We start from the raw sequence: 24,257 nt of genomic DNA on the forward strand, positions 1-24,257 counted from the left end.
ACCCTGTCTTATGCCAAGTTTGCTTCTCGATGATTTTTATGGTATTTTTCGTGTCAATACCACGATCTGATTATGATGCACGCCCTAGTTCGGGACTTCAGAATAATTTACGCCACCTGGGCTCCTTTGATGTGCACCTGGAAATGCGGCCACCATGGCTGGGATTCGATCCCGCGACCTCGTGCTTATCAGCCCAACACCATAGCCACTTAGCAACCACAGCAAGCCCAGGCTGATTTCATGCTGCAGTGATATTTCACTGCTTACTCAATCTTTCCGGCTGTACTATTTTGAATATCGCTTTCTTCTTTTTATTTATAAGCTTTAATGGTTGAGCAAATTTTACGTGAGTTTTTCTCTTGAATAAACCTCTTGAGATAGACACTTGAATATCTTGTCGTTTTTGATTAGGTCCTTTGTTACTTGCGAGAGCTTACCTTCTGTTTCCCTTGATGCCTTACTTGTCACTCCCATTGCTGCGTCTGAAATCAGCCTAGTTATGGTTTCACTCATTACATCTCTGTTACGGAAGGGGTTACATGGGAAGGAAGAGGAATCAAGGATGCAAAAATTAGGTGAGATGATGAAATTTGGAAATTTCCAGCTGCAAGTTGGAATCAGCTAACGCATAACAGAGGTAATAGGAGATCGCTCAGAGAGGCCTTCGTCTTGCAGTGGACATAAACATAGCGTGATGATAAGGATGATGATACTTAATCACCATGTCAAAAGCCAGTTGAGTACAGGAGGAGGCTGAGTGGTAGCATACGAAAGAAAGAGACGCCATGCATTCTGCGCCTTAAAACTTTCATTTTGTCTCGGTCAATCAAACTGCCTACTTTTTACTTTCTCTTCTAGAGTGCCATTCGTGCTGCAGGAAGCGCTCTTGGGTGTTTGAATAATGGTAATATCGAGCAGACTGGCCTATTGTGCTCCTGCTTTTATGGCTGGTATTAAGGTAAGCAAACACACCATAGCAGTGTAGACATTTGATCGAGTTTGGAAGGATCCATAGCGAAATGGGGGAGCGAAGCAATCAACGCATACCAAGCCGAAGAAGAGCGCTCCTGTTGCCCTTTTCTTCAGCTTTGTATGTGATGATTGCACTCCAGTATTTGACCATGGCAAGCAAAGCTACAAAAATAGGCGTCTGCACTGCTAGCTAGTTCCCAACGACAGACTTCAAGCAAGAGATTCAGTCTTTCCGTAAAATGTCTTTTGAAAGTAGAATGAATGAGAATAAAACTTAAATTTGTCTGGATAGGCTCATACCATCCTTGGAAGGCGCAAAGTGTATTTATGACAGGTTGCAAAGGCAAATAATGCATCGACTTTAGGGAAACGACCCAAAAGTCTTGTTTTTTTTTGTGAGGTGGGCAAGCCGAGCCGACCGAAAAAAAGTCTGCTCCTGTCCAATCGGCAACGCAGTGAATCGGGCAAAGCGTGCTCACCTCGTGTGCCCTGTAGTATACACATCACATAATAGTGTGCGAACTTCCTTTCAACGAGTCGGGCGTTCCTCTGCGGCATTCCTTCGTGCTCAGTAGTTCCTGGCTTCCAGCAAATGCAAATGAAAAGAGCACCGCTGTATCAGAGTGCAGCGCTGTGTATGGTAGCGCGGACGTTCTTGCGTTTGATATATTCGTAGCTGAAATGACCATATTGTGCAAAGGATGATATATTGCAGCTTTCTAACCACTATAAGTATATTGAAAGTAGGACTCATACCAATGTGTTCATCTTGTTTCTGTACAAGATATAACCAATAAAACTAGTTAATAAGAATGTCATGTTTATTCGAGTGAGATGCTTTCCTCACGACGTTCTCATGGGTTTCCAAAAGTGCGACTTTTAATTAGTTAATGATAACCGTGCTTCTCTTGTGCACTGAATTAAGAAACCCGAGGGCAAACATTTGCCATCACTTCCGCAGAGTCCTAACTGACACATGCGTTCTTTCCCTTCTATCATTTTCCTGGCTGCTTCGGGGCTCGTGTTCTGAAAGTAAAAATTCAATAGATTTTAATTTTTGATGATCCGATATTATAGAACTGTTAATAAACTGTCAGAAATAGATGATTGATGAAAGCACGTTGCCCTTCACAAAGCATTGAAGCAAAGTATTAGGAAACTGGTCAAAAAAGAACGTTTACTGCAAAAATATTTCCCCCACATTTGTAACATGAGTCATTCAGTAAGTATACACTCTAGAGTTCCACATCAAAATGCAATGCATGAAGTAAAAGGTGCGTCTTTGCAAAACACTCAGGAATGAGTTTGACAACATACGTGTGTGGCTTCTGAACGTTATTACGTAAGGCTACTAAGGGAAAGCGGTCACAAAATGCCAAACGCTTGGCAATTTTTCAGAAAGCTGTAGAGAAATAGCCACCACGGTTGCTAAGCCACGATCACATAGGTAGAATTTTTTCCTGTCCCGTTACGTAGCTCCTTCCCAGTCGCCCGACTAAATCAATGACCGGAAAATTGACGTCGCACGATGATAAGAAAAACCTGCACCGATCGGTCTGAAACCGTGAAAAAGGTACCACTTCTCGCAAGGCAACACAACCGCGGAGTTTTGCTTTGATGACCCATAAAACCATGCCTTACCGATTCCAACAGTGTGTCGGATCTTCATCAATATTGTGGTACACACATAACGAATACTCCTACTTTAACCATGAATTCAGGTTGAGCCTTCAAGAAGTGACCTGGCGAGCTCTAGTGCAAGCAAACTGCACCTCGTGACAGTTGGCGGGTGGCACGGAAGATTGCGTCGCTCACGGCGAGAGCTCCGACGTGAATGCGTTCATAAAAATGTTGTCCTGCGACATTGCAGAAATTAGAGACGGGCCACCGTCATGTGCTTACCCATGTGAAAAACACAAAGCTGACATTTTAATAAATTTCTATCTGATAAAGCTTTATGTTTAGCTTTGCATACAAGTGTACAACAAAGGCCCCTTGGTTGTGAGTGGGTTGCGGTTGCGACGCAGTCTTGTTCGTTTCAAGTTCGGCATTTCTGCTTAGTTATGAGATCGTCTCCATGCCATCGTCGTCGCGGCATCCTCGTCATACTTCATCGTCATTCCATTTTCGTGACGCAGTCGTGATATGATGATAAATTTAAAACGTTCCCATATTCTTGCCAAGCGGTCGTCATGAGACTGTATTCTTCGTCCCATCGACATCGTTCTTTGTAAGAAAATTTATTCAATCGTTTTATCATTATTCTATCGCAATTATGCCCCGTAGCATTGCCATCGTCGTAGTACAGTCATGGCTGAGAATTCGTGGACATACTTCCGTCATGAAGCCGATTTGCATGTTCCTTCGCTGTCATTTGTGCAACGTTATCTGATTCTAGCCATGCCGCCGTCGCCGCACGGTCGTTTTTGCACCATATTCGTCATACAGTCGTAATCAGGCCATATTCGTCATACACTCATCGTCATATAGTCGCCGTTACATAGTTGTGTTCATACAGTCGTTGTCATCCCATTATCGCCATGCGTTCATCATCACGCTGTCATCGTTATACCTTCATTTCAGAATCCTCATCCTATTGCCCTCATGGCGCGGGTGCCACACCGCCTTCGTCGTTCCGTCGGCATCATTCCGTCTTCGTCAGTCTACTGTAGCCGTCACTGCGTCGTACTCATGGCGAACCGTGCAGAGAAAGAACCACAGCAACGTAGTCTTATTCTGGAGAGAATGTACTTCAATTATAGCCAACGCAATAGACAACTTCGAATGACCACTACAGACCCTAAATAAAGGCGTCTTTGGCACCACAACATGTCGATACGTTGCTTCAAAGCGAACAGCATTAAAGTGAACAGCCATCGTGATATCGGTTCTGCCAGATTCTTTATACGTTTTTTACAAAACGTCATTTTAGCGCAATGTCTACACTACTGCTATTTTGGTCATTTTAATGCAATAGGTCCCTGAAAAATAGAGACTTCGACTAATCGATAGTTGCAAAACAAAGGAGTTATGAGCCTGGATGCAACGTGGCGATCATGGAGCTTCTATTGCCATTATTGCGATAAAATTACTTGTGAAAATGTTGGCTGGAGGCTAAACTCGATTCAATCACAGATTGTTTAGCCCCTTGGTGCTTCTCGTGGCAGCGTTTTTCCATCCTTAACCAGTGCCAACAAACCAATTTCGTTATGCACCACCGTATAGATCGCATCCAAAATAGCTATAGTGCAACAAATATGCCATTTTTCAAGCGTTGAATACATGTCGGTATTCCTTGTAAACATTTAAAAACTCATGTTAGCCGCTGAATGACTTATGAAAAAGAACTCCGCGAAACTGGCTTGAAGTGACATGAGTGCAGCATAGAACACTGTCAGAAATAGATTCGATTGCTGGTTGTTTGCGTTCTGCATAATATGGATGATAACTCCGGTGCGGCACTTTATGTATTATATAAAAAGAAAATGTGTATAACGTAAAATGCTTTTGAGCATAGACGCCTTGAAATCTAACCGAGCATGGCATAAATTAACTCAGTCATAGTTTGCGACGGAAAGTACAGCCTGGGAGGGGGGGGGGGGGGCGATTTCAAATGAAGGGCTCAAAGTACCAATAAACACCATCGGGTTACTTTGATGTCAGTGACGTCTGCTTGCGCTATGTAGCTTTTAATCCTGACCAATTTGGCCACACCCGGGCAGACATACTTGAAACTTCTTTCTAATTTAAAAGAGAATCCAAGCAATAAGAGCATGCGTCAACACATTGTGCATTGAGGAAATAAACAGAAATATCTCATATGGGAACAAACCTGTAATGGCTGATAAATATGAGATTGAAAGGAAAATGACTGCTTTATCCAAAATGCATGGGATAACTGTGTCGCTAAGCTTTCAGTTAGGCGGAATCAGGCTATCTATAAGCACAATTTCCCTGCTTCGGTTTTCCTGCATTATCCTCTAAGTAGCAGAATAAACGGTCATTTCTCAGTAAGTGCTCGTGCTGTAGACTTCGTTTACTCGTCTTTCCACTTTGGCGCTCCTTTGTTTATCATGCATTACCAAACCACCCAGCAGTCTATCATCATAAAGACGGCCAAAAATAATACTCATGGCATGCTAACGAAATGCTGCGGCTAAAAATTTCGCTAAACGACAGATTTCAGAAGTTCCACCAAAATGCAAAAGTTGCTTAGCGGACAGCAGGCACTTTTTCTATTGTACTACGTTTGTCCAACGGGTATGTTGAAGGAAATTTGTTTTCTCACATATTCACCTTATTAACTGTTACCAAGAACAGATAAGATATACTACGCGTTATTATATTCAAATTTATGCAATGGATGGAAAGCCTGTGCAAATGGACAGAAATGGCTAGGATAAAAAAAATACGTTGCACTCACAATGCACTCTGTGCCCGCGGCAAATCTCGAAGGATTTGAGGTGCTCGTACATTCCATCACGCAGCCAATCGGCTTCTGTTAGAAGAGAAACACTTTGTAAGGCTCTCCGCCGCGCTTCAAATGGAAAAGTGTTTCAGAAACCGCGCCCTTGAAGCGCGGTTCCACATTTCCGAACGCAACTATTTTGGCCAATTCTGTAGACTGGTGCTCAAGAAAAAGCAACGCACATTGAGCTTCAGGCACATTGAATGCCTTGCACACTCAACGTGATATGATTTCAGCATAATTTGCTGCTAGTTCTCACAGACGACCGCTATACATAAAGTATTACCATGTTGGACGTGACGTTCGACGCGTCGCGTTCCGGCACTAATTTGGAAAGAATAATGCTCCTTTTCTCCTAACGAATGCTCCCAAAAATTGCATATTTATAAGTACGTCGAACCAGACATGTAACTCTTTTGTTATTATCATCATCAACATCGCCACCATAATCATTATCATCGTCATCAACAACTTATTATTTGTCCATTGTGGGACGAAGGCATCTCCCTGGGATCTCTAATTACCCCTGTCCTGCGCCAACCAATTACAACTAGCGCCCGCGAATTTCCTAATTTCACCGCCCTGCCTGGTCTTCTGCCGTCCTCAACTGCACTTCCCTTCTCTTGGCATCCTTTTTGTAGCCCTAATGGTCCGCTGGTTATCTAACCTGTGCATTACATGACCTGACAAGCAAAATTTTTTTCTCCTGATGTCAATTATAATGACAGCTGTACCCGTTTGCTTTCTGATGCAAAGCGCTGCCTTTCGTTCTCTTAACGTTGTGCCTAGCATTCTTCGTTCCATGGCTGTTTGCGCGGTCCATCACTGGTTCTCAAGCTTCTTTGTCAGTCTTCAAGTTTCTCACCTTATGTAAGCAGCGGTACAGTGCACTGATTGTACAATTTCCTTTTAAATGGCAAATGGTAAGCTTCCAGTCCGGAGCCGACAATGCAGAAAGACAATTACATTGATTGCAGAAAATTGTATATTTTAACTACTTTCTAGGTATGACGTAGTAGTTCTGCAGAAACCCGCAAGGTGGAGAGAAGTAATGAGTAAAGGGAAAATCAGACTTCCACCCGTTCGTAGAAATTGCTACAAAGGAAACCTATACGGGTTCCTCGAAAGAAAGCCTCATAGTTGAAGAAAAACTCCTCATAATTAGTGCCAGACCAGGACGAATGAAGCATCAAAAATGAACGAAGCAACATTCAGCGACTTTTTCTTTAATGCAATGGAGTGTCGAACGACGTGGAAGACAAATGTGTGCATTTTGCTCATTTAGAAGCAGTTCACTTCATTTGACGCCTTAAGGGATCAAAGGAGTATTGAACAAAAGCATAAAAAAATAAAGCCGTATAAATCGCTATAAGGAAACACTAGGTTTTCTATACACAATAGCATTATAACCTACTTTATATATATGGCTGTATTTTCGAAGGTTATTAACCGCATGCTGACCGAAAGTCAGCGTGCGTTGAACTGTAGGAGAACAGGCATGACGTCAAGACTACGTGGCTATGGCATGCAGAATTGACAGCCAGCGTATGGCATATCTTGGCTTATCTTCCCAGCCTTTATGCTAAAAAAGAAATTATGGGGTTTTACGTACCAAAACCACGATCTGATTATGAGGCATGCCGTAGCGAGGGACTCCGGATTAATTTTGACCAATTGGAGTTCTTTAGGGCGCACCTAAATCTAAGTACTCGGGTGTTTTTTTGCATTTCGCTCCCATCGAAATGCGACTGCCGTGGCCGAGATTTGGTCCCGCGACCTTGTGCTTAGCAGCGCAACATCAAAGCCACTAAGGAACCACGGCGGGTCCAACCTTTATGCTGTACCTAATGGGCGCCTATAGCATAAGTTTAATGAGTGCTAACAAAAGTAACTACCCGAGTGGTGATTGTGATTTTTTATGTGAGTAGCATGCATGCGGCACAATTAATCTGGCGACCGATCAAGCGAGTGACTTCTATGGATAAATGCATACGAGCGATTTCCACGTTCTGAGAGGATGTAACATCAGGTCTGATTGCGGAGGAACAACAAACTGCCTGGATATCACCGCTCAAATAGCGTGCCACGTTGCCGGTCACATAGCAGGCACACGTGTTCCTCGCCAGCCAAGCCTTTCGGCTCTACCTGTCACAACGATATGCAAGTAGGCTGCAATTTGTTTCTGATAGAATATAATAGTGGCATAATAAGGCTATGTCGAATGTACTGTGGTTCTCCAAAACAGCACATGGCACCAAAGCTCTGGCAAGAACGGGTGGAACGATCGGTAGACGTTTCCTAAGCGGGCACTGTACAACGACCGTCACAGCGAGCCGTATGGCTTAGGTTGCCCTTGCTGGTGAAGCAGCGCACTGACACGGACACAGTGAAGACAAACAGGAAAAGACGACACTCGTTGCTGATGTTGGGCCAGTTGGTGATGATCACTCACCAACTAGCCCAATTTTCAACTTTACTGGGCTTAGGTTGCACTTGAGCTTCAGGCACTGACCGCATAACGAGAACCTAGAGAACCGAGAAATTCATTTACGCGCTACATACTTCTAAAAGCGCTAGGCGTGTTGGCAAGACAAAGTGCAATATGACGAGCTAAATCTCGATCGAAACTCCTGTCTGCCGAAGCTGTAGGTGGCTGCGTCATCTAGCGAGCTAGGCCTCCTAGCCCAAGCGTTGGTTGCCTGCAAGGTCGCCTGTTCATGATGCTTTTTTGGGCATTCTGTTTTGCCTCAAGGAGGCATGCTTTTTAAGGCGAAAGCCTTAAACGGCTTATGGCACGAAAGATGCGATGCCCGGCGGTGCAATGCCCGGAGTTACGCCGTCCGCCGCTATAGCACCGAAGTTCAGTGGCGCCAAAATTTGATAGTGCCACCCACGACCATTGGTGGGACTGCAACTCGCAACTTTTGCTGGGAGGCAAACCCATGTCGTTTGGTGTTAGTTAAGGCACTCGAACCCACGACCTTTGGTGGCAGTCAATCCCTCCACCTTTACAAGGACCAAAATTGGTAGGCACCAAAATTAATGTTGCCACTATGAATGGTCAAACCCACTACCATCGATGGGAGTCGAACCCGGGATATTGGTTTAATTAAGGCAAAATTATTTAAGGCGCAGTTAATTAAGATGAGGTAATTAAGACACTCGAACACACGATATTTGGTGGGATTCGAACTCTCTACATTTGGTGAGACCAATATTTAATGGCGCCAAAATTGATGTTGCCACTTTTGATAGTTGAACCCACAACCATTGACCAGAGTCGAACACGCGACCTTAGGTGTTAATTAGGGCAACGTTATTTAAGTACCGTAACCTAAGATCGATATATTTAGGCATTCCAACCCACGACCTAAGGTGGGAGAAAAGAAGCAATATAAAGTAATAACGCATTAGAATGAAACTATCAAGTAACTCAGCTAATGTCTCGTGAGCGGGCTGGGTTTCTCCTTCATTCTTTTGAGCGTATGCTCAAGTGGCTGTCAACTTCATTGGAATGTTGCTGCAAACTAAAGCAAGTCGTTGCAAGAATACTTTGTATTTTTAGGCGAGGATATGAACTTGTCCTACTCTCTAAGAAAAAAGAGAGTAAAAAGTAAGTCACGGCAACTTGACTCTCTTTTTTCTTCCGAACACCCACTTTTGCGCAAGTAGAGTCACAAAACAAAAGTCAACATTTGCGCATGGGTCGTTTGACTCTCAATAGCACGCGAAGACTCGTCGTGGAAGATCGAGTCTCCTCTGATATTCGAGATGAGTCTGGCGAGAGAAAGATTATAATGCAAGAGAATAAATACCAGATAAGGTCTTCTGTGTTAGGCAGGCCCTCAGGTTCCTGTCCTGGTTGTAATGCAGTGTATCATTCTTTCATCCTTGTCATGTTCTGCAATTACTTCGAACTCTATATATTGATTTTCCTTCACCATGTTTGTTAATACCTCACACGCTTAAGCGATAGCTGGTTTCATATGCTAAGGAAGACCCGAATTGTCACACTGGATTCTGACCATAAGTAAATCTAAAGAAAAGTATTGGCTACTAAGAGAGCACAGCAACGAGATAACAAGTTCAGTAAGCGCACTCAACCGTTTCGCTTGTAAGTATAATTCCGCGGCGTAAAATTAAATTTTGAAGATTTCAGTTCCAAAATCAAGATCTTGTTATGAGGCTCAGGGTAATGCAAAACTGCAGGTTTGTTTTCAGCAGCTCGGGTTATTTAACGTGTACGGAATGCACGGTATACGCGCGTTTTCGCATTCTGCCCCCGTTGGAATGCGACTGCCGTGGTTGTGATTGGACCCGTCACCTCGAGCTCAGCCGCGCAACACCAAAGCCACTGGGCTACCGCAGTGCGTTGCGTTCCTCGACCAGAAACAAACATTAGCGTACGCAGGACTGCTTTTGAAGCCCCTAGAAATATAAAAACAAAAATGTAGCAGTTTAACCCCAATGCTGCATGAACCACAGCACAAACAATTGCACGAACCAAGGTTCGTAGTTTCGTTGGCTGAATAAACTGCAGTAAATATTCGCTTACTCTTTTAATTAGCGAGCACTGGGTCACGCGTGTACGTGCAAACATGCACAGATCTCACTCAATGACAGCGAACACTCGCTGTCACAGCGTTGGCGTGATGAAGGGCGCTAGCAGAGCGGACCGAACGCTTGTGCTGCCTCTTCCTTCAAAGCGTCTTTGAAACTTGAAGTTGCGCTATCTTAGCGCTCCCCAGCTTTGCATCCATCGGAAATTATCGCCAAGACAGAGCGAGAGTGGCGCAAGACTGGGCTAGAGCAACGGCCAGAGGAGGAGAAGCGCGCTAAAATAGCGCCTCCCTCCCCCGGCTTGCGCGCATTTTATCACGTGACCTCCTATAGATACTTGACTTGGGGCACCCATGCAGCCCGGCGCAGCCTCGAACACTTCCTTTAAAGGAGACTAAAGTTAAGTTAAAGTGGTAGAGCAATGTTCTAGAACGTCTAAGGCGTCAATATAATCGCGAACAGAGCTTTAGTAACCGAGAAATTGATGTAAATGCATGACACGATTTGAGACCCCCCAGCGACATTCCGGTACTAGCCCGATGACGAAAGCACTCCTCATAATTTGTCTTACTAATACTCAACTACTCGTATTGGAAATATCTTTTCATTCGATTATAAGACGGAAGAAAATGCTACTTGTCTACGTCTATTTGATTCTAAGAAAAAATAACATTTTGACGTTACTTTTTTGTAGTATGGGTGGTCGAAAGGTTTCGTCTTCGCTGGACTCTGCGCGTTCGACTCTGCGCCGGGCACGCTTTGGAGTTTCAGTAGTTTCGTTATCGCTTCGTGCTGTACGGGATCTGCTGGCTCGCGAAACTTTCATTTCGAACAAGCAGTGAAAATGCCACGTCCTTGTGATGTTGTGGGAAGCCCTCGCTGCTTTCCCGCTCCGGAGAGCCGGTGTCGAGGCCGCCGTCGTAGTACGCAACGACGCCGGCAGCGCGAGCCCTCAGCAGCAGATCGCGCTCCTCAGTGCTCAAATCGCTGAAGTTGAGCCCAGCATCGCGAGCCAATCTGTCGAGTCAGGGTCCATTGCGACGAGCGTCGAAGTTTGCGTCACAGAATAAAGTACCAGCTTATGGTCGCACGTTTCTCATTCCGCTAGCCACCATACTCCCGCTTTCGCTCTGCTGTCGGCTCTGTCTTGGCTCTGTTTCCGGCCGCGCGTTTGCGTTTTGCGCAGAAAAGCCGTAGCGCCGTCTGCGGACGCCGTTCTACTCACCGATGGCGCAACGTCACTATGAGACCATGATGTCAGTACTCCTCGATCGGAGGGCGGGCGATTTGAACTGCGCTAGAGGTACGCGGACGCTTCAGAACGCATTTTCTCTTAAAATAAGTCTCTCCTTGGCACGAAACAAGCGTTTCGAGGTTTCTGGGATGGTATTTCAACAGTCCACGTTCCCTTAATAGTAACCTTTAGTGTCCCTTTAACGCGCACAGCCAACGGCGCGGGATAGGATCTTCTCGCACTTCACTTTATGCGTAAGCTCACGGTAACACCGACAGATATATTTCGATTGCAGTGTCCATACAACTGATATCGCAAAATTCGCAATAAACAGAAAATTTTACTAAAGACCAACAACGCTGCTTCTTCACGTCATGATACAGCGGTGAATGATATTTCTTGAAAATGTGTTCCTAAATCTCCGCCAAATGACTACGCTCGCATTTGGTGACAGCGGAACACAGTCGCAAGAACTTGTGGAGGAAATACAGGAGTTCTGGCAGCTTGAGGTGCACTAGAATATTCAGCAACATCGGCGGCTTTATAGTTCTGCCTTACATCAGAACAAGCTGCACTCGACAGAGATACAGGGCAGCCGCACCGTTATAGCTAAGCAAATTAAGCACAATTACGCCGCGTCTTCAAACTTCGAGCACGCTCCGACAGCCCAACGATAGATATTTGAAGCGTAACCACACTCGGACAAGCAAATATTGCTTCTGCGAAGTGAACGCAGCGGGTATTTCAAGACGCTTGTTAAATTCATGGCTGTTTCATTCGTGAACATTACTTACGTGATTCAAAACTATCAGTGAGCAAAACAGTTTTTATTTCAACGCGAGGAAAGGAAACCGAAACTAACGCAACCCTTTTGCTAAGTTGTGCGGATACAAATGATCCAAAGCCGAAGCCGTCAATAGCATTACGCCATTTTGCAGTTGTTTTGCATCTCGCGTGAGTACGTTGTCGTTGAGGAGTTCTGAAAGCGCTGCGTTAGGGGCGACTGCAACCAGGCATTGCGGCGAGTTACGGTGAGAACTTCTGTCCGTGCTGTGTGATTGCGACGAGGAGGACCGCCGCCAGCTTCAGCGTGCCGCCGATTTCGTTTTTGCCGACATCGAGCAAGTGCAGCTCGCCGGACCGTGACAAGTACCCGAAGTGATGCTGTTTGCACTGCATCTTTTATTGTGATATGGGAGATCGCAACGCACGGAGACGACAAGATGCATACGAAAGACTACCAGCTGGGAGTGACCTGTGCCATATTTCTCTTAACGTCTCAGGTAAGCATATCACTTTTGTTCCGAGTTTACAAACGGCGCGTACTCGGCCCTTCCGGTATGGCTACATTTTGCGCCACGTTTCGCTTGGTAGTTCACAGACATTTCTTAAACATGCGTGCGCGTATGTATGCAAAGTACTGCTGGCAGACGGAAGCCTCAGGAGAGCATCTGAAATTATAGCAAAGCTGTACTGCCAGGGGAAACACCATTCTTAACGACTCTAGTGAACAGTGGCCTGTCGCACCGAAAAATCGGTAGAATATCAAGTACTGCGTAACTTGAAGTGTAGTTACCATGCTAGCATCAGTGTAACCTTCGCTGGCGAAGACAGGTCGTCGAAAACAGTGAAGACAGCTTGTGTATTCTGAAGATTTACTAGCGCTTTAGGTATATTACCGCGAATAATAAAAACGCTACAATGCTGTATGAAGTGTCAGGCGATGTGGCAGCACGGATATTTTCCTAGCAATAAGGCGGCTGCATATACAAGCGAGCCGACACAGCGCTTTAAAAGCGCTGAAACAGAACAAATTTAATGTGAATTTGGCTGAAAGTCGAAACATATTAGGTCACAATCTGAGCCGATATGTAATGGATTATTTTTTACGTAATCTGTATTTTCAGTGTTGTAAATATTTAAAGGCATGAATTTTCTGTACCTTTATATAGTAAATGCTACTAGGCTTACTAAACCTGGGTGTGTTATGCGGTGAATTTGTGATATTGCTTCTGGATTTTCTATTTTGAGCCCTGCGTTTTATGAGAAGAAGGGTCCTTTTATTTGTAGTTGTATATTAGTGCGTATATGTGGCAAGCATAAATGACTTGATTGCAAAGGTATACCTCCTTGTGAGCTGCATGTGAACCCAAGTTTATCGTGCCTTGGCTTTTGCAATGTGCATATAACAATTTTAAGTATATACAGCTGCAGCTGACTTAGTCGCTGTAGCGTATTTTGTAAATGTAGAACGCTATGTATTATTTTACTGCTTTTATCCAGAAATACCTTTTTTTCGTGTACTAAGAAATGCTGACCGCATTGAATGAAATGAAGTGTGGTGTATTTTTCTACTAATTTAATAAAGGAAATTTTGTTTGCCGTGTATCAGAGATGAGTTTACCTTCTTGTACTAAACAATGCGTTAACTCCTCTGCTACTGCTGTGGTCCTGTGTATTTTTGTAATTTCAAAATATATTTTATTTTAGGTATTCAAGAAATGGCAACAGCAAGAAGTCGCCACCTTACCAGCACGTTATTGGTGAGACAAATTGTAGCAGGTACTTTTGCGTATCTCATTAGCATATGATGCTATTTATTGTAATTTTTGTGTCCACTTTCCTGGACTTTATTCATTTTACTATTATCGTGCGAAGGGTAATACTTTTACATCGACACAGAGTAATTGCCCAAAGGCGAGACATGGCAGGAGGAGGCAACACACACAAGCCTCCTTTGACTTTATCTCAATGTTGCGCAGTTACTCTGTCGTTATCTACCAACTAGCTCATGTTCCTCTTCAGCTAGATTTACTAATTCTCCGTTATTAGAATTTCATTGACACAACATTGAAAGTACAGAGACTTGAAATGACGCAGAGCCGAAGAACGAGGAGCATCGCTGGAGTTAATGTTTCGAAAAGTGAAGGAGATAAGTTTTCTTGTAAAAACGTTGGCTCCAGTGAAATTTCTTGTTCTATCACTATTTACGGTTAAAAGAAAGCATTATTGCTCTTGCTGAAGTATTATGCATTATGGAATAAAAATTAGCAGGGTGAAATGTCAGGAATGTCAAAATTCTTGTGTATTCTAATGCTACAGCGAAAGCCAGAAAAACAAGATGTAGAGAACCACATTGTTATTTTTCACTGCCCAGTTTGGCCAGCTTAATTCCGAGCTTGCAGTTTGTTGCATTAACGACCACTGCTATTCGTTAATTGAATTAGCTTGGTTATTTACTTATGTTAAGAGATGTTGAATTTGTATTAATGGAGCTTAAGATATTTCATGTAAATAAATATACAATGACATTTTAGATGTCACGCTTGCAGTTGACTAGCAGATCACTTGATGGTATGAGCTCAGGTTTCAACCGAGCTTCCATGCACAAATCGGTTGCACATTCTTTTTTGTGACTTCTTGGGTTTTCATAAATACCGATTCTTTTTTTCGGGGTTCTAGTTGTGTTGTGGGACCTAACTGTTTACATTTATTTGTATTGGAAGCCATGTTACACAGACAACTGAATTTTTCTTGGAAATTGTGACATGGTAGTACTAAGAACACTTGTGCAAATCTGCTGCAGGTACACTCTGGCAGCTCCCGGCCCTCATTTCCTACCACCACCGTGTCCCGACTACTGCCAGTAGATAGATAGATAGATAGATAGAACAACTTTACTGAAGAATAAAACGCTCAATGGTTGGAGCCCCTAGACAAGGGCCCCACTGGCTTCCGCACGCTGTTTCGCTTGTCGGATGATGGCCCTTTGGACCTCTTCCTGTGAGCTGGACAGCGCCGCCTCCCATTGTGTATGATCCGTAATTTCTGTGTTTGTCTTTTGTGTATATGCCGTGCATGCCCATGAGATGTGGTCTAAGGTTGGCGTGGCTCCACACCATGGGCATGTGTCCGCATATCTTTCAGGGTGGATTTTATGGAGAATGTGCAGGTTGTTATATGTATACGTTTGCAGCTTTCTCCATATAACCTGTTCTTCCTTACTGAGGTTTTTATCTGGGGGTGGTAGTTTCATTCTATTTCCTCTGTGGTAGTTTAAAATTGCAGAGTAGTTCTGGTCAATCGGGATCAGGTCTTCAGAGGTGTCCTGTGAGCACCCGTGGTGTGTAGCATGCGCACGAGCTACTCTGTCAGCCTCTTCGTTTCCCTTGATTCCCTCATGACTGGGTACCCATATAAGGTGAAATCTGGCTCGGGGTTTTATATCTCGTAGAATCCTATAGGCTGCGGTGCATACTCGTCCCCTGAGGTAGCTTCTGCATGCCGCTTGAGAGTCTGATAGGATGGTTATTTGTTGTTGGATTGGTTCCGTCGCTTTGATAGCAAGGGCTATTGCGATTTCTTCTGCTTCCACGATAGTGGTGTTGCGAGTGGAGGCGCTAATGATTTCTCTGCCAGTAGAGAGTTCCAAGCCTTAGTGATGATGCCAAGCAGGCTGGCAGCCGGCAGGAAGATTAAGGTAAATACATGTAATTCAGCGGCGTCTCTTTGAGTGAAGTGGCTTGTAGCCACTCAGCAATGAAAGAATTTACTTCGAAGCAGTTTAGACTCCCTGCTATCGGTGCAGGAATGCTCAAGACCATGCATTTTGTCTTAGATGCCAAGAGCCTATGTGGATAAGACGAAACGCAATGCAAATTTTGGAACTTGTGGGAGACCACTTGTACAATTTTTTTCTTGCTTAACACAAAAACTACTTTGATAAAGCTTTACCAATTTAAAAACGATACAGTGTACTCTCGCACATGGTAATTGGCATAAATTTACTGTGGCTGCCTCAATAGTAAGTACGCCAATAAACATACACCAAAATTGACTTTTTTTCAAGTTCATCGTTATCTTTGTGCACTGCTACATAATTTATCTTTCTGAAACCAGTTTTTGCACACAGCACACGTCCTAAACACGTGAATTACATAAATTTACAGCTTTTGCTGTAAGCCAGTTTTGTGAAAATAAAGTTAATAAGCCATCTTGTCCATTTTTAATGACCCATAATAAACTGAGCAGTGGCTACTAAGCAGTTCAATTTTTGGTGTAAGGCCTCTCTTCATTGTCCTGAAAAATTTGGCCCTCTTAATGACGGAACCAATTTTTTGGCTATGCCTTTTAAGATTTATTTATTTATTTAGTCATACTATTAACCCTCACTTGAGGGTCGCTACAGGGAGGGTCAGTAATTGAATTCTACATAGAACAAACATTGAAGATCATTTGTAGGAGAACATTTGTAATACAGAGAACATTTGTTACATGCAAGGAATAAATAATAAGCTATACAGTTTGAGCGAAATACTTATCAAGACCAACCTCAAAATGAGTCACAGTATTTTTTGTACCACATCATATGGTAACTCACCCCAAAGTTTATTAGCGTCGGGAAAGAAAGAAAAGCAGGATAGCTCTGTTAAAACTATTACTGGTTGCACGAATGTGCTGCTTGTTCGTGGGAACCTTTTGTGAAAGTGCGTTAGATAATCTTCCTTGTTTATTTTCACCTCTGCGTGTATTATTTGGAAAAGCAGTTTCAATCACTGCTTCTGCCTTGATTACGGTGGTTCCAAGTAACATATTTTAAACATGTCAGTTACCAAGTCAGGTTGTCGATATTTAGAGCAGATAAGTGAACTGACATTCTCTCAATTCGTTCTAGTTTATGTTTTAAAACCTTTTGAGGGGGGCTCCACACAGCAGCAGCGTATTCCAGGCTCGGACAGATATATGTCTTGAATGCAATTAGCTGGACTTTCTTCATCGCCTGGCGCAATTTCCTTTGCAGAAAGCACAACTTCTGATATGTTGATTCACAAATATTTTCAACATGGGGACGCCAGTTCAATTTATCTGTTATAATTATACCCAAATATTTGAAACTACATACGTTTACCAGTATATTATCAGCAATATTATATGTGAACGAGATCACTTCTTTTCTTTTTGATGTGTGTGTGTAAGTGGTTTTTTAATTAATTTCCCTAACACATTTTTGACACCACGAGCTTAAGTTTTGAAGGCACTGGTTGATTTTAAATTGATTTTCCCTGCATGTTACCAGACAATAAGTTAGGCAATTATCTGCGAAAAGCTAAATTTTTACAGGTGACTGGACAACCGCTGAGATATTATTAATGTATAGCAGAAAAAGTAGTGGCCCTAGTACGGACCCTGTGGCACGCCCGAACACACCTCACGATTTCCGCACATAATATCTGCCACTCTGACTGCTTGTTGGCGATCATTTAAATACGCTCCTATCCAATTGAGAACATCAGCACTAAGACCGATATTGCGAAGCTTGAAAATCAGTTTACGGTGTGAGACTTTGTCAGAAGCCTTCGCAAGATCTATGCATATAACATCGACTTGCACATAGGCATATATAGCAACACAGAAAAAATGAATGTTTTAGTCAACTGCGTTACAGTTGAAAGGTCACTGTGGAATCCATGCTGAAATGGACATAAGTCATTTTGTTCCAAATTTGTCTGTTTTTGCCACTATATGCTCAAATATTTTACAACACACCGACGTGAGAGACACAGGCCTATAATTGCTCAACATATTTCTATTGCTGCCTTTAAAAATTGGGACAACAATTGCTCAACCCCAATCTTGAGGTAGCGAGTGGCATGCATAGATTGGTGCTTTACACAAAATCTCACTTAGTGCTTGTGACAGTAAAAACATTTTTTGCCTTAAGTATTTCGTGAAATTAACGTTTGACCTATATTGAAGGGCCTCCAGTTTCTCAAAAAGAAATTTCAAGTGATCGCGTGCCAGGTTGGGCAGCTGGCATGGACTAGCCTGCTTACATAAATAGAGAGGGCCTTGTACACTCTACTTTATGTTAAGATACTATTATTGATCTACAAAAGACAAAATGAAGCATTCCATCCTATAAGCAGCTCTTCACATTCATTTACACTTTTGCACATTTATACACACTGAGTCTGATGACTTGTGTCTGTTTTCATTATCTGCTATGTGCAGATGGTAAAGTTCAGGTTTGCTCTATGGTGAAAAATATTTTGGTGCTTATAGATATGGATTTGTGTTTTTCAGGTTGCCTTGAAATTTTGCGCTAGCCATGCCCCACATTCAGGCCAGGCCTCCTGCAAATGACGTTTAACCAGGGTCAACGCATCAGTGTCGAGTGAGTCCGGAAATCAAGAAAACCTGCTTTGCAACCAGCGTGCAACCTTTGGTGACCCCTCTGCATGTTCCGCCTATTTCACAACATTACCTGAGTCCCCATCTATTCAAACAGCATCACCAGCTGTGGTCACTTATCGAACCATGGATGAATGTTGGGGCGGACTGATTTGAAAAGACATTCTATTCCTCTCTACAAATTCTTACGAAATACTTCTGTTATTTTATTTCATATCTGTCTTTATTACCTAGTCTTTAATAGTTGCTTTCTCAGAATTCTTACCATCGACTCCTGCTATCATAATGTATATTTATATTTATTTATTTACATATACTGTCATCTTGCATAGCAAGATACTGCAGGAGTGAGTGCATACATATGTCAATCGATTGAAGAATACATTTTAGTAGCAAAAAGAAAACAAACAGTAGAAAAAACAATATCAGGAATAGCTATTTGAAAAATGAACATGGTTACGTAATATGTTGGCAAATACATCACTTGGTAACTCGTGCAAGGACCCCTCAAGGCCATTCCAAATCACAATTGTATGCGGAAAAAAGGAAAACTTAAAACAATCAATCGTTGCATTCAAAGGAACAATGTTAAAATGATAACTTCTTCTGGTGGGCCGAGAAGAAGGGTTAGTGAAAACAATAGGTGCATTGGCATAAGTTTTCCCATGAACAATTTTATGTAGCAGATTAACACGGTCACAAGAACGTCTATGGGCCAGTGGCTTTAGTAGTAGCTTACTCGCATGTGATGTCGACGAGAAATGGCGGGCATAACGACTATATATAAACCTTATGGCCTTTTTCTGAATAGACTCAAGCATGTCTATGTCTTTGGAATGATGTGGCGACCACACTACCTACGCGTATTCAAGTAGCGGCCTTATTAGTGATCTGTATGCCGTTAATTTACATTCTTTACTTGCATCTCGTAAGTTTCTTTTAAGAAAACCCAGTTTTCTCAACGCCTTGTTGGTTATACAGTTAATGTGAGCATGCCACTTTAGATCAGGGGAGAAAGTAACACCAAGGTATTTGAAAGTGTGGGCGCTTGCAAGCTTGTGCGCTTCATTAAAATATGTAAATTGATTGATCATGATTGCTACTTATAGTAGAATAAAAGACGCAGTCATCAGCATATAGTCTTATTTTACAGAAGTGGCCGCGGTTACTTCAACGACATCATTTACACAGACTACAAACAGCAAAGGACCCAAGACAGACCCCTGTGGTACACCGGATGTAACATTGACACGAGATGAGTGAACATGGTTAAATGCAGCAAACTGGGTTCTTGTACTTAGGTAGTCCTGTATCCAACCTAGTAATTTATAATCATGAATTATTGCCCTGAGTTTAATCAGAAGCTTTTTATGGCACACTGTGTCAAAAATGGCATCAAGTTGTCCTCTAAGGTGAAGTGTGCATACAATATAATGGGAGAATTCTACAAGTTGTGTTACCGTGGAGAATCCGGAACAGAAGCCATGTTGAGCATGCGAAAGAACATTATGTTCAGATAAGTACTCAATGATATATTTATGAATAATGTGTTCCAATAGTTTGGAAGATGTTGATATTAAAGAAATAGGTCTGTAGTTAGATATTTCCTGCTTATTACAGTCTTTGTGAATGGGAACAACCTTAGCACATTTCCAGAATATTGAAACAGTGGATGATTCTACAGATTTCGAAAAAATTAGGCATACGTACCGAGAGCCCCATTCAGAATATCGCCGTAAAAACATATCTGGTATATTATGTGGCGCAGCACTTTTCATAGTATCGATCTTGAGTATAATATGTACACCAGCTAAAGTGATTGCTATACTAGGAAAAGGTGATGACGAAAGAGTAGTGCAAAACGTGGGGGTACGTCCATCATCAAAGGTGAACACTGATTTAAAGTAATTATTAAAGGCTTCAGTAATGCTAACATTATCTAAGCATTGTTGATTAGCAATTATGAATGAAGGAGAGCTCTGACTTGGTGGACTGATGGTTCGCCAGAACTTTGATGGTTTCTTTTTAATAAAGTATGACAAGGTGCTATTAAAATAGAAACTTTTCGCATTTGACATAGCAGATTTTAAGTTGTTTTTAAGTGTGGTCAATACTGAAGCTTTCGTTGGATTGTTTGCATAGGGTTGTTTGCGCAGACGCCTGATACGACGAATTAGGCGTATAATTTCACCTGTGTACCAAGGGTGCTTGGGATCGCGCTTTTACACTTGGTAGGAATGTAATCAGTTATACATTGATTGACAATTGAGCAAGAACGCTTCACTAATACGTTAACAGAGGAGTGGTTCACGCAGCTCGAAAACTCATCAAAAGAGCATGCGAGTAACACAGTTATGGAGTTGTCGTCAGCCCGTTCAAAGTTCAATACTGTCTGATGTAAAGGGCGCTTAGGCATAGTTTCTAAATTCAAATAAACAATGACCCCCTTATGGTCCGAGAGGCCTTCAACAATAGTACAATCGTAACCATTTTGTCTAAGCTGCTCATTTATGACAACAAGATCTAAAATTGAGCTTTGTCGGGTTGCGGAATTCACAATTTGCGTCACATCGAAAGAAATATACATGTTAATCAAGTAATTACAAATGGCTTTGTGACGGCCACTAGCAGATAGCGTTGACCAATCTATGCCAGGGGTGTTGGAATCACCAGCAAGTAACATTTTACAACAGTTAAGTTTATGTTTGGTTATATAATCGGTAAGATCGGAAAAGACACTGAGATCCGTGTCAGGGGGTCGATAAACAGCTCCTACAGCCAAAATGAATCCACAAAGCCTTATTTTGCACCATACTGATTCGCAGTTAGGAACGTCAGGCAATGCTGTAAACTCAATGTCTTGGGTTACGAAGAGTGGCACACCGCCACCGCGCCGGTCACTTCTATCTTTCCTGAGGACGGTGTAACCTGGTGGTAAAATTTCAGAATCTAAGATGTGTTCACCAAGCCACGTTTCAGTCACGCAAATCACAGAAGGATGATAAAATTCAACGAGGTGATGAAAGTCTTGAATTTTGTTAAGAAGACTGCGGGCATTAACGTTTACCAGCGAGAAATTAACATCGGAATGCAGTCGTTTCATGTACTGCAGAGGTTTGTTTTTGGTCTTAATCATTGAATCACCTGATTCATTCAGCACATAGCGTACATTGTCTATCAGCAACTAATCATATAGCAGACGAACGGTAGATGCATTTTTCCTTTGATTAACAGAAAGTCTCCAAAGAGCTTTGCGTATCTTTCGAACCCGTTCAGAGAAGTCCTCATGTATATATATATATATATATATATATATATATATATATATATATATATATATATATATATATATATATATATATATATATATATATATATATATCTGTACCTTTAAGCTTTCGGGCATTTTTTAATATTGCAATCTTTGACCTGTAGTCCAAAAATTTGAAGATAGCAGGACGTGGTTTATCATCGCTACGCACCCCAAGCCTGTGCCAACGTTCAATGTCTGCACACTGAAAGCCAAGTTTACCAGATATCAAGTTTGTCAACGCATCAAGTAGTTGCGCGGAGGGCTCAGAATGGGGTTCAGGTAATCCATAGACAACAAGGTTATTTCTGTGGGACCTGTTTTCAAGATCGTGAGACTGACTTTCCAGCTTCAATACGACGTAAGTAAGATGAGCGACAGTTTTTTCAAGTTCCTGAACTCGCGGAATCACTTCCACGACTGGTAGTACTGACGTCTCAAGCCTATTTAGCCTTTCTTCAATGGAAGCAAACTTGGCTGTCCAAGAAGATATTTCGGAACGAATTTTTTCCTGCCCTGCGAGCGATTGCAATAGCGATTCTTGTAATTTATCCGGACCAGAATTGGTCTCGAGGTCACCAGATAACATCAACAACATTCTATGGACAGAAAAAACCAGAAAACGCTCTCATCAGTGGGCCAGGCAGCAGCGCTACACATCGATCATCGCTTCTATAACAAGGAAAATTGTACTTCGGGCATACCTGAAAGACAGTGCAGACAAGTTTGAACCAAGTGCTCATCGTGCCGCTGCAAGACCCACTGAAGAGCATAGCGTCCTTCCTCGGCTTTATAGCGCAGTGTTAACTACCAGGTGACGCTGTGGTAGTACCCCATGCGTAGAAGGGCTCGCCAAAGGTCAAGCCACGCAGGTCCGGTGCTTCAATCCAACGATGATGCGATGGTTGTATCACATCCTCCGATATGGCGGTCCCGAGTAACGTTTCGGAGGATGGGCCAAAGGGATCATGCGCAGAGGTAGCACATTCCTGAAGACATCTGGATTTGGTGCAAGCGGCAATCTGAAAGACAGTGCAGACAAGTTTGAACCAAGTGCTCATCGTGCCGCTGCAAGACCCACTGAAGAGCATAGCGTCCGTCCTCGGCTTTATAGCGCAGTGTAAGCGACCAGGTGCCGGTGTGGTAGTACTCCATGCGCAGAAGGGCTCGCCAAAGGTCAAGCCACGCAGGTCCGGTGCTTCAATCCAACGATGATGCGATGGTTGTATCACATCCTCCGATATGGCGGTCCCGAGTAACGTTTCGGAGGATGGGCCAAAGGGATCATGCGCAGAGGTAGCACATTCCTGAAGACATCTGGATTTGGTGCAAGCGGCAATCTGAAAGACAGTGCAGACAAGTTTGAACCAAGTGCTCATCGTGCCGCTGCAAGACCCACTGAAGAGCATAGCGTCCGTCCTCGGCTTTATAGCGCAGTGTAAGCGACCAGGTGCCGGTGTGGTAGTACTCCATGCGCAGAAGGGCTCGCCAAAGGTCAAGCCACGCAGGTCCGGTGCTTCAATCCAACGATGATGCGATGGTTGTATCACATCCTCCGATATGGCGGTCCCGAGTAACGTTTCGGAGGATGGGCCAAAGGGATCATGCGCAGAGGTAGCACATTCCTGAAGACATCTGGATTTGGTACAAGCGGCAATCTGAAAGACAGTGCAGACAAGTTTGAACCAAGTGCTCATCGTGCCGCTGCAAGACCCACTGAAGAGCATAGCGTCCGTCCTCGGCTTTATAGCGCAGTGTAAGCGACCAGGTGCCGGTGTGGTAGTACTCCAGGCGCAGAAGGGCTCGCCAAAGGTCAAGCCACGCAGGTCCGGTGCTTCAATCCAACGATGATGCGATGGTTGTATCACATCCTCCGATATGGCGGTCCCGAGTAACGTTTCGGAGGATGGGCCAAAGGGATCATGCGCAGAGGTAGCACATTCCTGAAGACATCTGGATTTGGTACAAGCGGCAATCTGAAAGACAGTGCAGACAAGTTTGAACCAAGTGCTCATCGTGCCGCTGCAAGACCCACTGAAGAGCATAGCGTCCGTCCTCGGCTTTATAGCGCAGTGTAAGCGACCAGGTGCCGGTGTGGTAGTACTCCATGCGCAGAAGGGCTCGCCAAAGGTCAAGCCACGCAGGTCCGGTGCTTCAATCCAACGATGATGCGATGGTTGTATCACATCCTCCGATATGGCGGTCCCGAGTAACGTTTCGGAGGATGGGCCAAAGGGATCATGCGCAGAGGTAGCACATTCCTGAAGACATCTGGATTTGGTGCAAGCGGCAATCTGAAAGACAGTGCAGACAAGTTTGAACCAAGTGCTCATCGTGCCGCTGCAAGACCCACTGAAGAGCATAGCGTCCGTCCTCGGCTTTATAGCGCAGTGTAAGCGACCAGGTGCCGGTGTGGTAGTACTCCATGCGCAGAAGGGCTCGCCAAAGGTCAAGCCACGCAGGTCCGGTGCTTCAATCCAACGATGATGCGATGGTTGTATCACATCCTCCGATATGGCGGT

General features: G+C 43.4%; 1 long non-coding RNA gene across 1 annotated transcript in view; it reads right to left on the minus strand.

Moving 5' to 3' along the window:
• Nucleotides 1-1,785: 1,785 nt before the first annotated feature.
• The window catches only part of LOC142591246 (uncharacterized), a 50,748-nt gene continuing 28,276 nt past the window's right edge, over nucleotides 1,786-24,257 (minus strand). Inside the window, exons 3-4 of the long non-coding RNA XR_012830415.1 lie at nucleotides 5,396-5,470; nucleotides 1,786-1,998 (exon numbers count right to left, since the gene is read on the minus strand). This is a non-coding gene — a long non-coding RNA (uncharacterized LOC142591246). The remainder of the gene's footprint in view (nucleotides 1,999-5,395; nucleotides 5,471-24,257) is intronic.

Source organism: Dermacentor variabilis, chromosome 8 (genome assembly GCF_050947875.1).
Source record: "Dermacentor variabilis isolate Ectoservices chromosome 8, ASM5094787v1, whole genome shotgun sequence".
Lineage (NCBI taxonomy): Eukaryota > Metazoa > Arthropoda > Arachnida > Ixodida > Ixodidae > Dermacentor > Dermacentor variabilis.